The sequence below is a fragment of the Triticum aestivum genome, chromosome 5B (genome assembly GCF_018294505.1).
Source record: "Triticum aestivum cultivar Chinese Spring chromosome 5B, IWGSC CS RefSeq v2.1, whole genome shotgun sequence".
Classification (NCBI taxonomy): domain Eukaryota; kingdom Viridiplantae; phylum Streptophyta; class Magnoliopsida; order Poales; family Poaceae; genus Triticum; species Triticum aestivum.
This window is the reverse complement of record NC_057807.1, coordinates 354,322,615-354,339,355: the sequence shown is the minus strand read 5'-3', so window position 1 is coordinate 354,339,355 and position 16,741 is coordinate 354,322,615.

Here is a 16,741-nt window from a genome sequence, read left to right as displayed (position 1 = left end):
GGCTACCCCCAAGGGTTTTGGAATATTAGGGAATTTATAGGGCGAAGAGGCGGTCCAGGGGGTGCCCGAGGTGGGCAGCACCCACCAGGGCGCGCCTGGGCCTCTTGGCGCGCCCTGGTGGGTGCTGCTCCCCTCGAGCATCCCCCCAGGTGCTTACTTGGCCCACTAGTGGTCTTCTGGTCCATAAAAAATCTCCAAAAAGTTACACGGTGTTTGGACTCCGTTTGGTATTGATTTCCTACGATGGAAAAAAGCAAGCAAAAAATAGCAACTGGCACTGGGCACTGGGTCAATAGGTTAGTCCCAAAAATGATATAAAGTTTCTATAAAATGATTGTAAAACATCCAAGAATGATAACATATTAACATGAATACTTCATAAATTATAGATACGTTGGATACGTATCATCATCCCCAAGCTTAATTCCTACTCGTCCTCAAGTAGGTAAATGATAAAAGAAATAATTTATGAAGTGTGAATGCTAGCAAAGTGCATAAGTTTGATCAATGATAATTTCAATCACTTTTCCTAGCATCATAACAACAATTCTTTCTTATAAAACTTCTCATGTTATAGTAGCAACCAATTCACATGTTAAGGTTCAAACAATGGATTCTCTTGAACCTCAACAACCTATGTTCTCAGTCAACAAGCAATTGCAATTCAACAGATTCAACAGAGTGTAAGTAAGAGCTCCACATACTCAACCATCATATAATCTTCTGTCATTGCTAACACTCACCGCATACACATGAGCAAAACGTTTCAACCGGGCACATAGAAAGATGGGGGCTTATAATTTCGCCTCCCAACATATTCACCTTTGGGTGATGTCAACAATAATAAGTGATGCCACCCATATCCAACTGGATATATGTGCCTAGATCTTTCCTCACCACATGATGATTGCCAAAGGAGAAAAATAAAAAGGAATAGAGAGAAAAACATTGACTCTTGAATGAAAGTAAATACATAAAAGTAAAAGATAGGCCCTTCGCAGAGGGAAGCAGAGGTTGTCATGTGCTTATTTGTTTGTATGCTCAACACCTTAGTGCAAAAGAACGTCACGTTATATTGCCCCTTATGATAGCAACATTTATTATGCAGTCTGTTGCTTTTATTCTTTGCCATCACAAGTTCGTACAACGCTCAATTTTCTCTTACACTAAATGATCCAACATTTTTAGAAGAAATTTTTATTGCCTTATTGCACTGATGACAACTTACTTGAAGGATCTTTCTCAATCCTTAGGTAGGTATGGCGGACTCTCAAAACAAGATTTGGGTTTAAGGGTTTTTGGATGCACAAGTAGTATCTCTACTTGGTGCGGAATTTTTGGCTAGCAAAGATAGGGGCAAGCACCACATGTTGAAGGATCTATGACAATATAACTTCTATGTGAATATAAACCAACATAAATCATTACGTTGTCTTCCTTGTGCAATGTCAACAGTTTTGGCATATAATATTTTGATGGGGGATCACAATCACAAAAGATTTCCAAGATAGTGTATTTGCATGTGAAAGTTCTCTTCCTTATAGTAATTATTCGTGAATTGCTTGTATGTCCAATATTTTGATTGTCAAACCTCAAAAGATTTCACTTTCTAAACCCAATGTGAACCTACCACTAGGCATGATATGATTTTATAATTTCAACTTCATGATATTCAATTTATTCAACAATTTGCTCATGGGATATAAGTGAAGCACAAGAGTAAATGACAAGCTACTCCACAAAGATATAAATGAAGATCATGAGAATAATATTTCTTTCTATCAGATGAATTTAAGTGAAGCAAGAGAGAATTTCTTCAAAAATACTAAATCACACCATGCTCAAAAAGATATAAGTGAAGCACTAGAGCAATTCCATAGAAAGAGCTTCGTTGACGGGATGTGAATGCCGCTTACCTAGCCTCCCTGGCAACTAATTGAGGACTCTATTTTATATAAAAACTTTCAGGTCTAAGTATTTTATTAAAAAAGCAAGCAAAAAATGACATTCCAAGAATAGCACAACTCATGTGAAGAAGCAAAAACTTAGGCTCAACCGATACTAACCGATAATTCTTGAAGAAGAAAGGTGGGATGCCTACCGGGGCATCCCCAAGCTTAGATGCTTGAGACTTCTTGGAAATATTAGCTTGGGATGCCTTGGGAATCCCCAAGCTTGAGCTTTTGTGTCTCCTTAATTCCTCTCATATCACGGTTTCCCTAAATCTCAAAAACTTCATCCACACAAAACTCAACAAGAACTCGTGAGATAAGTTAGTATAAATTAATGCAAAACCTTATATTTCTCTACTGTCGAAAATCACTAAAATTATTTTTCAACATTGCATATGAAATGCCTCGGCATATTTAATATTCCTATCCTCAAATAGAATCATCAAACAAGCAAACATATGCAAACAATGCAACCATAACAGCAATCTGCCAAAACAGTAAACTCTGTAAAGAATGCAAGATTCATCATACTTCCCTAAAACCAAAAATTATGACAAACTACGCACTGTAGAAAATTTATCAGAGCTTATTTTGCAACACGTTTCATCAATTTATCATATTCTAACTTTTCTAGGGAATTTTTGCAACATCCATAAACTTTCTGTTTTGAAACAGCAACATGTATACTTGAAAAATACGCATGGCAAGGGCTATCATTGCCACTTTTATTAAAATAAAAGATGCAAAACATTATTCTAAATAAAGGCAAGCAAATCCTAACAAAATAAATTGACACTCCAAGCAAAACACATATCGCGTGACGAATGAAAACATAGCTCCAAGTGTGGTTACCGATAATGTTGGAGACGAAAGAGGGGATGCCTTCTGGGGCATCCAAAAGCTTAATTGCTTGGATATTCCTTGAATATTACCTTGGGGGTGCCTTGGGCATCCCCAATATTAGGGTCTTGTCACTCCTAATTCTCCTCATATCGACATCTCACCCAAAACTTGTAAACTTCAATCACACAAAACTTAACGAAACCTTGTGAGATAGGTTAGTATGGTAAAGAGCAAACCATTTCACTTTTGGTACTGTCAAAGACAAGATTCATAACTGTTTCCACACAATTCCTACTGTAGCATATCATTTCTACAATTTCTATTGAGTAATATAAGCCATAGAAACAAGGAAACAAGCAAACTACACATTGAAAACAGAATTTGTGAAAAACAAAACAGTCTGTAGTAATCTGTACTCAAACCATACTTCTGCTACTCCAAAAATTATGAAAAACACATGACCACGTGATAAATTTGTATATTAATCTTCTTCAAAAAGAATCAACTCAAAATCACTCTTCTGTTACAAATGAGAGTTATTTTCGTGAGCGCAAGAGTTTGTATTTTTCAGCAAGATCAAATCAACTATCACCCAACATGATCCCAAAGGCTTTACTTGGCACTTTATTGAAACAAAAGCAATAAAACATGATTACCACAGTAGCCTAATCATGTGAAGACACAAAAATAGTAGATAAAAGCCTTGGGTTTTCTCCCAACAAGCGCTTTTCTTTAATGCCTTTTAGCTAGGCATGATGAGTTCAATGATGCTCGCATAAAAGATAAGAATTGAAACATGAAAAAGAGCATCATGAGTCACATGTAAAACACATTTAAGCCTAACCCACTTCCTATGCATAGGGATTTTGTGAGCAAATAATTCATGGGAACAAGAATCAACTAGCATAGGAAGGAAAAACATGCATAACTTCAAAACTTTCAACACATAGAGAGGAAACTTGATATTATTGAGATATGTAAAAGCATATATTCCTCTCTCATAATAATTTTCAGTAGCATCATGAAGAAATTCAACAATATAACCATCACATAAAGCATTCTTTTCATCACACATAAACATAGAAAACTTATTAGTCTCCACATAAGCAAATTTCTTCTCGTCAATAGTAGTGGGAGCAATCTCAACAAAATAACTATCATCAGAGTGAAAATTAAAATCATGATGAAAAATTTCATGCTTATCATTATTCTTTAGGGATTTTTACATCTGTGCCCCTGGTTCCTTAGCTCTACTCATTCATACCCGCGCTCTTAACTTTTGCTCAATTTTCCCCACTTCCTTGCCAGAAACCCTCATAACTGGGCACAACGGACGTTGACGTCGGGTCAAAGGCTTGACCGTTAACTCTGACTAGTGGGGCCATGCTGGACTGTGTTGTCCGTTCGACCTGACAAGTGGGGCCGCGTTGGGTGGTGTCGCTATTCGACCGTTGGGCCGTCATTTCATTGGGCCGTCCCTTGCATTAAACATCTGCGCGCGCCGCCAGGACAAAAGCCTGCTATGCATGCACCTAGCAAAGCCTGCCTGCATGCGTCGATCGAGCATGCATGCGTTGATGCAACGATCCCACGATGCACCGACCGAGCCTGCATGCGCCAATGCGTCCGCCACGATGCACTGACCGAACAACTTTCTTGCATGCCAGCCGCCACGGATGCAGCGATGGTCACTGCCGCTGGTTCCTCTCTTCTAGCTAGGTGGCTACATATTTGTGGCTTGTGTAAAAAAAAGAGCCACTCCCTTGCTTAGCTCCACTCATTCATTCCTACTAACAAAGCTTGCTTGCATGCACTAGGTGGTTACTAACAAGGGAACCCTACTAACAAGTCGAGCTCTCTAAGAAAACAATCAACAAATATGTAGTCCAATTATGTAGATAGGGCCAACAAGCCTAGAGCATGATCACATAGTTCAAACTAGGAAGAACTTAATAATAGAATATAAAGAAAACTTAAGCCAACAAGCCCATAGCAACTCCAACATAGTTCAATTACAACTTAACATAACATAGACTAAAAAAAGATAGAGCCTTTAGAACCCTAGCCGCCGCCTTCTCCACCTCGCTCCTCCTCCGGGCGCCTTTTTCACTGCTCCTCCGGGGCGTTGTCGATGGGGTACGGAAGAGTGTGCATGCGCGCCGCGGTGGGGAAGATGTTGGTGTACTCTGTGAACCTATTGTGGGTGGTGAAAGCGATGAACTCGGAGCCACACCAAAACACCCGGCCGAGGAGGTAGAAGGCGTCGAATGTGTTAGTGAAGTGGGCAAGAAGAGCAACCACCACCCGGTTTTGGATGACCTCCTCGACGTGGAACATCGTTGGAGATCCCCTCGGGAGGTGGTGGTAGCCGGACGCGAGGAAGAACTCGGTGAAGTTCCTTGCGGTCCTCAACCTTGATATCGCCCACACAAGTAGTGTGCGATCAACGTACACACCAGTAGGGTAGAGCCTCTCCGACACGGTGGGTGGGAAGCGGTAGGTTGGTCCGGTGTACTGCATGGCTGAGGGATGTGTAGAAGAAGGAGAAGGGGTCAAAGAGCAAGAAGGGCAGATGGATGAGGGATGATAGAGGCAGAGGGTGGGAGATGGCAGAGGCAGAGTGTGGCTTAAATAGCCATAGTGCTACGTGTTATTTGGCCGTGGCAATAACGGGGTCAAATGTGAAGTTAGTATCCCGTTTGTCAAATCCACCGCAGCATCGAGAGTATACATGCGTGGGAAACGGTGGTTTGAAAAGAAGAAGAAAAAGAAGCTAATTGCACGTGTGGGAATCCGTGGTCATATATATATATATATTATATGAACAAAAAGAGACAAGTTTTGAAGGGCTTGTGGCCATTTTGCATGATAAAAAAAAATTTAAAATTTTGGTCATTTTGCATGATAAAAAAAAGATAGAGGGCTTGTGGCCATTATACAAATGCAAAGTGACCAATTTTTTAATAGTTTGTGGCCATTTTGCATAATAAAAATAAATTTAGCCCTTATAAATTTGGTCATTTTGCATTTGTATAGAACAAAAAGAACTAAATTTTCTATGCAATGTCAATTGTTGTGTAATTTCAAACGATGCGAAAAAAACTGAGCCAACACGTTCACAAAAAACAGAGCCAGCACATTCACAAAAAAACGACGCAATTCCATGGTCCAACCAGAGCTTGGTTTCCTTTTGGGCCCAAGAACAACGTTTTTTTGCGGAGTCAGTGGTGGGCGAGCAGCCGACCACAACCAACAGGATTGCCTCTCGCGGATCGCCCCACGATCCAACGATGCAGAGCCGTCCTTGTGATCCAACGGCCCGGAGCCTGCACGCAGCCTGCCCACCGAATTCCTTCTAGAAGACCACATCTAAGGGCTATCGCTTGGCACTAGGGTATTATCGGATGGCTGACGACCGGAGCTAGGGTTAGGCGAAACCCCACGAGATTTAGAGGGGTTTTGAGCTGGTCAACGGGGCTACGAAAGCTTTGACTGAGCATAACTAATTTAAAAAATATCGAAAAATATGAAACCGTCGCCGTTTGTCATTTTATAAGACACACTAACGAGGAAAAATACTAAACTTGGTCCATAGTCATTTTCATGAAAAAACCCTAGCTGGCACGATCGAGGTCAAATGAGCACCATTAATTCAAAAAAAATAAAAAAAATGAAACCTGCACACAATGTTGTCTTATGTGACATGTTACTAACCAAAAATCATAAACTTGGTCTATGGTCATTTTCATGAGAAAACCTTCACACATATGAGCTATCACCTACAAGATTTTATAGAGTTCAAGGAGATGAGGTAGGGTTACCTTCTGTTTTTGAAAAATTAAAAAATCAAAAAAATCACCAAAGCTTTATTTCAAAGTGAATAAGAAGGATCTAAACTTAGTTTTCCATTTTCATATTTTAAACGTGTTTTTAATAGTTTGACCATGGATTACAAACATTTGGATCATTTAGAGTAGGTCCAAAAAACTGAGACTTCAAATCTACACTATTTAGATTGAATAGGTGTTAATAAAAAACATTTGGCTCATTTAGAGTAGGTCCAAAAAAACTTGATTACAAATGGGCTGTTTACCCTAGCCTGGAAGCTCATTTGGAGCACATTTCTCAAATGCAAATTTCTTTGACCTCCTCTAAATCACCTCAAATTTTGCAGACATGATCTCCTACACAAACATATATAGTTTGCAAGGTTTTTTTTGCATTTTCTTGAATTTACACAAACATACATAGATAATTTGCTGGTGGGAAAAGCATGCATTTGATTTAATTAATAAACATGAGATCAATAACATGCGTGATCAGTGAAGTAACACTGAAACAACATGTGTGATCAGTGAAGCAACACTGAAGTGATCAGTGAAGCAACATTGAAACAACATGTCTGATCAGTGAAGCAACACTGAAACAACATGTTTGATTATTGCAACACCTAAACTCAGAGTTCACAACATCTAAACAGAACTAACCATACACCACAGGCAAATATAAGGACAAACAAATATAGATAGAATAATACATTACTAACATCACCATAGATTAAGTTCACACCATAAACAACCACATTAAGTTTACCATAAGTAACCGGACCCTAAGTACCCAAAAGATTAAGATTCAGTTCATGCATCACACCATTACAACATCATCACATCACTTCACGCTGGAGTCAGGGCCTTCGCGAGCGCAACATGCTACCCCCTGATCATGTAGTCCTCCCTGCGGATCGCTACATCCTCTGCATGAGATAGAAGGTGATCGAAGCGGCCATCCTTGGGATTTGGCTTGGCGGTGCAGTAGGAGCAGTGCCACCTCTTGAACTTGCAGTTGTAGAAGGAAGCAACTCCCTTGGCCTTGATCTTCTCCACCTCCTTGGCTGTGAAGGACGCGATGTTGGCCTTGTACACATCATCTCCAGAATCATACTGCACACATGAATGAATTGCATTAATACATTATAGATTCATATACACCATGTCAAAGGAACTAAATGAACAAGGGATAGGCTTACCTCATATTCAGAATCATCACTAAACGCCCCCTCGTACGGGTCGTAGTCGGCTAGCTTCCTATTTCCCCCCAACCATCATCCTGCTGAATATACAATTACATCCATCCCTAGTAGCCAATTGAAAACTTAGATATGCACACATGACACATTGATCATAGGGCTAATATACTCCCAATATCAGAAATGTTTTAGAAGTGATTTTTTTATTTATGTGCCCCTTAGCTCTGTGCATTCAAAAACCACATCCATCACTAGTATATCAATATTGATCAAAAACCCCAATATGAAATTCAAATAACACATTGATCATTGGTCATGCACATACATTGAAGCAAATAGAGCTAATATAACTACATATTGTGGACAAATTTATATACTAATGAATCAAATAACTTCTTAATCAATGGATTCTGTTTGGGTATTTGACATTCAAAATACCAATCTGAGTAGCATTCAAAAACAAATCTAATAGGGACCCAATCTCCCAACCTAATAAGCATACATGTTTGTAGCATTAAAAACCCCAATCTATGAGCATTAAAAACAAATCTAGTAAGCATACATCTGTGTAGCATTGAAGCACATCTAATAAACAGATCTATCTAGCATTTTTGCAACAAATTTATCCAACAAACCCTAGTACAAAAACCCCCATCCCCCAGTACAGAAAAGCCCGACCCATCTGTCAAACCAACTACTCTAACCATCTGAACTACATTATGAATCCATAATCTAACCAATCCAACTAACTCTACAAGCTAATATCCTAAAGCAAAGCAAGTTACCTCCTGCTGCTCGCCAGGCTGCACATGGGGGGTATCGGGATTGACTGCGCCGCTCGACACCGTCAGCTTCTGCAACGCTGAGGCGGATCCCGCCACCTCCTTCTCCACATCCGCAGTGATTGCGAGTTTCCCCGCACTGCTGTGGACGCCGCCGACATCCGCGGTCAGCACGCCCTGTAGCTCGACCACATCTCCGCCCGTTGCGTCGGCGTCACCACGGGCTTCGGCCATCTCTGGGTGAAGGCGATGAAGGTGAGGAAGAGGATGCGGTGGGGGAGAGCAAGATGGTGCGGTCAAGGCAGTGGAGGAGAGTGAGGCGACGCCGGTGGGGGAGCGGAAGATGATGCGGCAGGGAGGGGATTTGGGGGAAAATGGTAGGGGGCAATGGAGGTGGTTGCCCCTCTTTATACGATGGGACATTTCAGGCCTGTCCCATGGACACGTGCTACCCCATGACCGCGGTCTGTTGCATATGCCCATGTATACGAATACCTGTATGGTCAGCATACAAAACAACTATGTGACTAATGGTCAAAGGTGTACTCGGCCCTACGCGGCCCCACTCGTCAGAGTTAACGGTCAAAGGCATTGACCCGACGGCAACGTCTGTTGTAATCCGTTCTAAGGGTTTTGGGCAAGGGAGTAGGGAAAAGTGAGCAAAAGTTAACAGAGTGGGGATGAATGAGTAGAGCTAAGGAACCAGGGGCACAGAAATAAAAAATCCTATTCTTTATAGCATACATGTCATCACCATAATTATCATCGATAACAACCTTGTTCTCATAGTCAATTGAAGCCTCATCCAAAATGGTGGATTCATCATTAAATAAAGTCATGACCTCTCTGATTCAACTTTCATCATTATAATCATCATAAATAGGAGGCATGCTATCATCATAATAATTTATCTCATCAAAACTTGGGGGAGTACAAATATGATCTTCATCAAACATAGCATCCCCAAGCTTGTAGCTTTGCATATCATTAACATCATGGATATTCAAAGAATTCATACTATCAACATTGCAATCATGCTCATCATTCATGCCAATCATTTTATTAATTCTTATTCTATCAATTGAGCACAGTTTTCCGAACCATCATTTTCAAGAAAGATATTATAAATATGATCAATAATATTATGCAACCTCAATTTCATTTTTTATGTAGTTTTCTTTTATAAACCAAACTAGTGATAAAACAAGAAACTAAAAGATTCGGTTGCAAGATCTAAAGATATACCTCCAAGCACTCACCTCCCAGGCAACGGCACCAGAAAAAAGCTTGATCTCTAATACGCAACTTTATTCTTGTAGACTCTTGTTGGGCCTCCAAGCGCAGAGTAATGTAGGACAGTAACAATTTTCCCTCAAGTAGATGACCTAAGGTTTATCAATCCGTGGGAGGTGTAGATGAAGATAGTCTCTCTTGAGAAACCCTGCAATCAAACACAAGAAATCTCTTGTGTCCCCAACACACCCAATACAATGGCAAATTGTATAGGTGCACTAGTTCGGCGAAGAGATGGTGATAAAAGTGTAGTATGGATAGTAGATATGAGTTTTTGTAGTGCGAACAATAAAAAACAGCAAGGTAGTAAATAGTAAAATGGAGCACAAACAGTATTGCAATTATGGAAAATGAGGCCTAGGCTCATATAACCATCCCTCAAAGTGCGATGAAGAATCACTCCAAAGTACCTATCTAGCGGAGAACATAAGAATAAATTGTTTGTAGGGTACGAAACCACCTCAAAGCTATTCTTTCCGTTCGATCTATTCAAGAGTTCGTACTAAAATAGCACAAAGCTATTCTTTCGGTTTGATCTATCCTAAAGTCCGTACTAAAATAATACCAAAGCAAATTCATATTCACAATACTCAATCCAACACAAAGAACTTCAAAGAGTGCACCAAGAATTCTACCGGAGAAACAAAATACGAGAACGTGCATCAACCCCCATGCATAGATTACCCCAATGTCACCGCGGGAATCCGTGAGTTGAGTGCCAAAACACATATCAAGTGAATCAATACGATACCCCATTGTCACAACGAGTATTTAATTGCAAGACATATATCAAGTGTTGTGAAATCCATAAAAGTATTCAATTCGATAACAACAAAATCTCAAAGGGAAAAACTCAATTCATTACAACAAGATAGAGAGGGGAAAACACCATATGATCCGACTATATTAACAAAGGCCGCAATACATCAAGATCGTGACATCTCAAGAACACCAAAGAGAGAGAGAGAGAGAGAGATTAAACACATAGCTACTAGTACAAACCCTCAGCCCCGAGGGTGGACTACTCCCTCCTCATCGTGGTGGCTGCCGGGATGATGAAGATGGTCACTGTTGATGATTCCCTCCTCCGGTAGGGTGTCCGAACGGGGTTTAGATTGGATCTCATGGATACAGAGGCCTTGCGGCGGCGGAACTTCTGATCTAGGGCTAACCCCAAGGGTTTTGGAATGTTTGAGAATTTATAGGGCGAAGAGGCTGTCCAGGGGGTGCCCGAGGTTGGCAGCACCCACCAGGGCATGCATGGGCCTCTTGGCGCGCCCTGGTGGGTGTTACTCCCCTCGAGCAGCCCCCTAGGTGCTTCCTTGGCCCATTGGTGGTCTTCTGGTCCATAAAAAATCTCCAAAAAGTTACGCGGTGTTTGGACTCCGTTTGATATTGATTTCCTGCGATGTAAAAAACAAGCAAAAAACAGCAGTTGGCACTGGGCACTGGGTCAATAGGTTAGTCCCAAAAATGATATAAAGTTGCTATAAAATGATTGTAAAACATCCGAAAATGATAATATATTAGCATGAATACTTCATAAATTATAGATAAGTTGGAGACGTATCACTTACTCTAGCAATCTGTTCATCAAGAAATTCACCTAGTGAAACATCATCATCAAGCAAGTTACTAGCATCATCATGAGTAGCATTCATTTTAGAAGTAGCATCATCAATAACTTGCGACATATCAGAATGAATAGCATGTGGTGGTGTTGCAAGTTTACTTATAACATAAGGTGAATCTAAGGCAGAGCTGGATGGCAGTTCCTTACCTCCCCTCGTCTTTGAGGGAAAAATCGTATTCTTAGCATCATTCAGATTCTTCATAGTGATAATATGATAATAATCCCAAGTGACTCAACAAATATAGCTATGCTCCCCGGCAACGGCGCCAGAAAAAGGTCTTGATAACCCACAAGTATAGGGGATTGCAACAGTTTTTGAGGGTATAGTATTCGACCCAAATTTATAGATTCGACACAAAGGGAGCCAAAGAATATTTGAAGGTATTAGCAGCTAAGTTGTCAATTCAACCACACCTGGAGATTAATTATCTGCAGCAAAGTGATTAGTAGCACAGTAATATGTTAGTTTCGATGATAGTAGTAGCAACAATAGTAATGATAACAGTGATAGCAGTGATTTTGTAGCTGTAACGATAGTCGTAGCAACAGTAGTAACTTAGCAAGAAGAATATAAGATAAATTCGTTGGCATTGGATAGGTGACTCATTGAATGATATTCATCATGAGACAGTCATAACCTAGGGTGATACGGCACTAGCTCCAGTTCATAAATATAATGTAGGCATGTATTCCGTAAATAGTCATACGTGCTTATGGAAAGAACTTGCATGACATCTTTTTTCCTACCCTCCCGTGGCAGTGGGGTCCTTTTGGAAACTAAGGGATATTAATGCCTCCTTTTAATAGAGAACCGGAACAAAGCATTAACACACGGTGAATACATGAACTCCTCAAACTATAGTCATCACCGGGAGTGGTCCCAACTATTGTCACTCTAGGGTTGCCGGATCATAACGTGTAGTAGGTGACTATAACTTGCAAGATCGAATCTAGAACATAGATATAATGGTGATAACATAAATGTTTCAGATCTGAAATCATGGCACCGGGGCCCAAAGTGATAAGCATTAAGCATGACAAAGTCATAGCAACATCAATCTCAGAACATAGTGGATACTAGGGATCAGGCCGTAACAAAAGTAACTCGATTACATGATGAATCTCATCCAAATCCTCACCGACCAGTGAGCCTATGAAGGAATTACTCACTCCCAATGGGGAGCATCATGGAATTGGCAATGGAGATGTGTTAGTGATGACGAAGATCGAAGATCCCCCTCTCCGGAGCCCCAAATGGACTCCAGATCTGGCCTCCCGATGAAGAACAAGAGACGGCGGCGGCTCCGTCTCATGAAACGTGATAATTCTTTCTCCCTAATTTTTTTCTGGAAATATGTGATTTTATAGCATTGGTTGCATGGTCATCAGGGCCGCCAGGTGGGGACAACCCACCTAGATGCGCCTGGGTGGGCAGGCGTGCCTTGGTGGGTTGTGCCCACCCAGGTGCCCCCCTCAGGTGGCTCTTGGCTCCAAAAATTCTCTTTATTGATATAAAAAATTCTCACAAAGTTTCGTTCCATTCTGAGAACTTTTATTTCTGCACAAAAACAACACCATGGTAGTTCCACTAAAACAGCGTCAGTCCGGGGTTAGTTTCATTAAAATTATGCAAATTAGAGCCCAAAACAAGAGGAAAAGCGTTAGGAAAGTAGATAGGACGAAGACATATCACATCATGATCTTCATGATAGAGAGTCTCCTATGATATCACTTTCATATACTAGTGGGAATTTTTCATTATAGAACTTGGCTTGTATATTCCAATAATGGGCTTCCTCAAATTGCCCTAGGTCTTCGTGAGCAAGCGAGTTGGATGCACACCCACTTAGTTTTCTTTTTGAGCTTTCATAAACTTATAGCTCTAGTGCATCCGTTGCATGGCAATCCCTACTCACTGACATTGATATCTATTGATGGGCATCTCCATAGCCTGTTGATACGCCTAGTTGATGTGATAGTATCTCCCGCTTTTTGTCTTCTCCACAACCACCATATTATATTCCACCTATAGTGCTATATCCATGGCTCACACTCATGTATTGCGTGAAGTTGAAAAAGTTTGAGAACATAAAAAGTATGAAACAATTACTTGGCTTGTCATCGGGGTTGTGCATGATTTAAATATTTTGTGCGATGAAGATGGAGCATAGCCAAACTATATGATTTTGTAGGGATAGCTTTCTTTGGCCATGTTATTTTGAGAAGACATAATTTGTTTATTAGTATGCTTGAAGTATTCTCATTTTTATGTCAATATTAAACTTTTGTTTTGAACCTTATAGATCTGAACATTCATGCCACAATAAAGGAAATTACATGGATAAATATGTTAGGTAGCATTCCACATCAAAAATTCTGTTTTTATCATTTACCTACTCGAGGACGAGCGGGAATTAAGCTTGGGGATGCTTGATACGTCTCCAACGTGTCTATAATTTTTTATTGTTCCATGCTATTTTATTATCTGTTTTGGATGTTTTATATGTATTATTATGCTATTTTATATTATTTTTGGGACTAACCTATTAACCTAGAGCCCACTGCCAGTTCCTGTTTTTCCCTGTTTTAGAGTTACGCAGAAAAGGAATACGAAACAGAGTCCAAACGGAATAAAACTTTTGCGATGATCTTTCTTGGACTAGAAGCAAACCAGGAGACTTGGAGATGAAGTCGGAGGAGTCACGAGGCAGCCGCAAGGGTGGTAGGGTACGCCCCCTGTATAGTGGGCCCCTCGTGGGTCTCCTGACCTAATTTCTTCACCCATATATTCCCACATGTCCCCAAACCACCAGGGGCATCCACGAAAACACTTTTCCACCGCCGCAACCTTCTGTACCCGTGAGATCCCATCTAGGGGCCTTTTTCGGTGTCCCGTCGGAGGGGGATTTGATCACGGATGGCTTCTACATCAACACCATTGCTCTTCTGATGAAGCGTGAGTAGTTTACCTCAGACCTACGGGTCCATAGCTAGTAGCTAGATGGCTTCCTCTCTCTCTCTTTGATTCTCAATACCATGTTCTCCTTGATGTTCTTGGAGATCTATTCGATGTAATACATTTTTGTGGTGTGTTTGCCGAGATCCGATGAATTGTGGATTTATGATAAGCTTATCTATGAATATTATTTGAATCTTCTCTGAATTCTTATATGCATGATTTGATGTCTTTGCAAGTCTCTTTGAATTATTGGTTTGGTTTGGCCAACTAGATTGGTTTTTCTTGCAATGGGAGAAGTGCTTAGCTTTGGGTTCAATCTTGCGGTGTCATTTCCTAGTGATAGTAGGGCAGCAAGGCACGTATTGTGTTGTTGCCATTGAGGATAAAAATATGGGGGTTTTCATCATATTGCTTGAGTTAATTCCTCTACATCATGTCATCTTACTTAATACGTTACTCCATTCTTTATGAACTTAATACTCTAGATGCATGCTGGATAGCGGTCGATGTGTGGAGTCATAGTAGTTGATGCAGAATCATTTCGGTTTACTTGACACAGACGTGATGCCTATATTCATGATCATTGCGTTAGATATCATCATGACTTTACTCTTTTCTATCAGTTGCTCGACAGTAATTTGTTCATCCACCGTATTATTTTCTATCTCGAGAGAAGCCTCTAGTGAAATCTATGCCCCCCATGTCTCTTTTCCAGCATACAAGTTTCCGATCTACAATTTTAGTTTCCGATCTACTATTCTCGCAATCTTTTACTTTCCGGTCTATAAACCAAAAATACCAAAAATATTTATTTTATCGTTTATTTATCTCTATCAGATCTCACTTCTGCAAGTAACCGTGAAGGGATTGAGAACCCTTTTATCGTGTTGGTTGCAAGTTTGTTTGATTGTTTGTGCAGGTATTTGGTGATTTGTGCGTTGTCTCCTACTAGATTGATACCTTGGTTCTCAAACTGAGGGAAATACTTATCTCTACTTTGCTGCATCACCCTTTCCTCTTCAAGGGAAAAACCAACACAAGCTCAAGAAGTAGCACACCCATGCAGAGAAGTAATCTATTCGAATAGCTATGTCCATGGTAACAGGACACTTAGAGTTGTATCCTGATCTACTACAGCTAGAACTGGATACTGTGTTGAAAGTTAGACGATGTTCTACTCCGGGATCACTTTCTCATAGGATAGACGAGGAAGGATCTTAGAGCATTGTTGATATAAACATGTTACTATATATTATTATATTCTCCTCTCTTCTACTGCTGCAAGATGATGGATGCAGATGATGTAGTCTTCGATAGGATGAGCATCTCCCCCTTTATTTTGACATTACTGCTGTTTAATCCACAGATACTACCCAATTCCTTTGATACCGATGCATATCTAGTGTAGATATGATGTAAGTCATGTGAGTACTTTGGATGAGTACTCACGGTTGCTTTGCTACCTCTTTTCTTATTCCCGAATGTTGCAATCAGATGATGGAGCCCATGAGCCATAGGATCCCAAGCTTGGCTACTATGTGGAGATCTACTACCAAGAGTAGGCAGGATGCCCCGCCTTTCGATCTAGTGTCGTTGTTTTGTTCAGCCTTCTTAAGGCAAAACTTGTCTGACTATGTCTGTATTCAGATAATATTTGCTTTGATGACTTATGTATTATGGTTCCTTGTAACCCTGGCTTGTAATATAATGTTTTATGTTTTTCCTTTGTGCCTTTTTTCTTGAAAAGGAGGATTATCCCCGGCCTCTCCATCTGGATGATGCATGCAGCCATTTTTTTCCTTTGTGTCTTAGAGTTGTGTTATGATATTGACGCGAGTCACATGATGCGTGTGTGATTAGTGCATGATTATAAACGGGGGCGTCACAGTCAAATAATTGTCCATAGTTTTACAACTCTTCGCCGAAGTCAACCTCCAGATACAGAGGAAGGAACCTCGGGCGTGTTTGGTTGCCGTGCGCTATAGTACCCGCATTGCATACACTTCTCCAGCCAACCTAGCTATGCAAATGCAGCCTCAAATGCACCATATGCATGTTGTTTGGTTGCCTGCATGCCCTCTTACCTGCATGGACTGAACCACACTGCCTGGTGTTTGGTTGCCTGCATGTTAGTCCACAAACCCATGGCATGGTGTTTGGTTGTATGCAAGGCCTGATGTGTGGTAACCTCTTTGGCTAGTTGGTGAGGTTACCACCACACTTACAGCACACATCATAAGCACAACAGAGTAT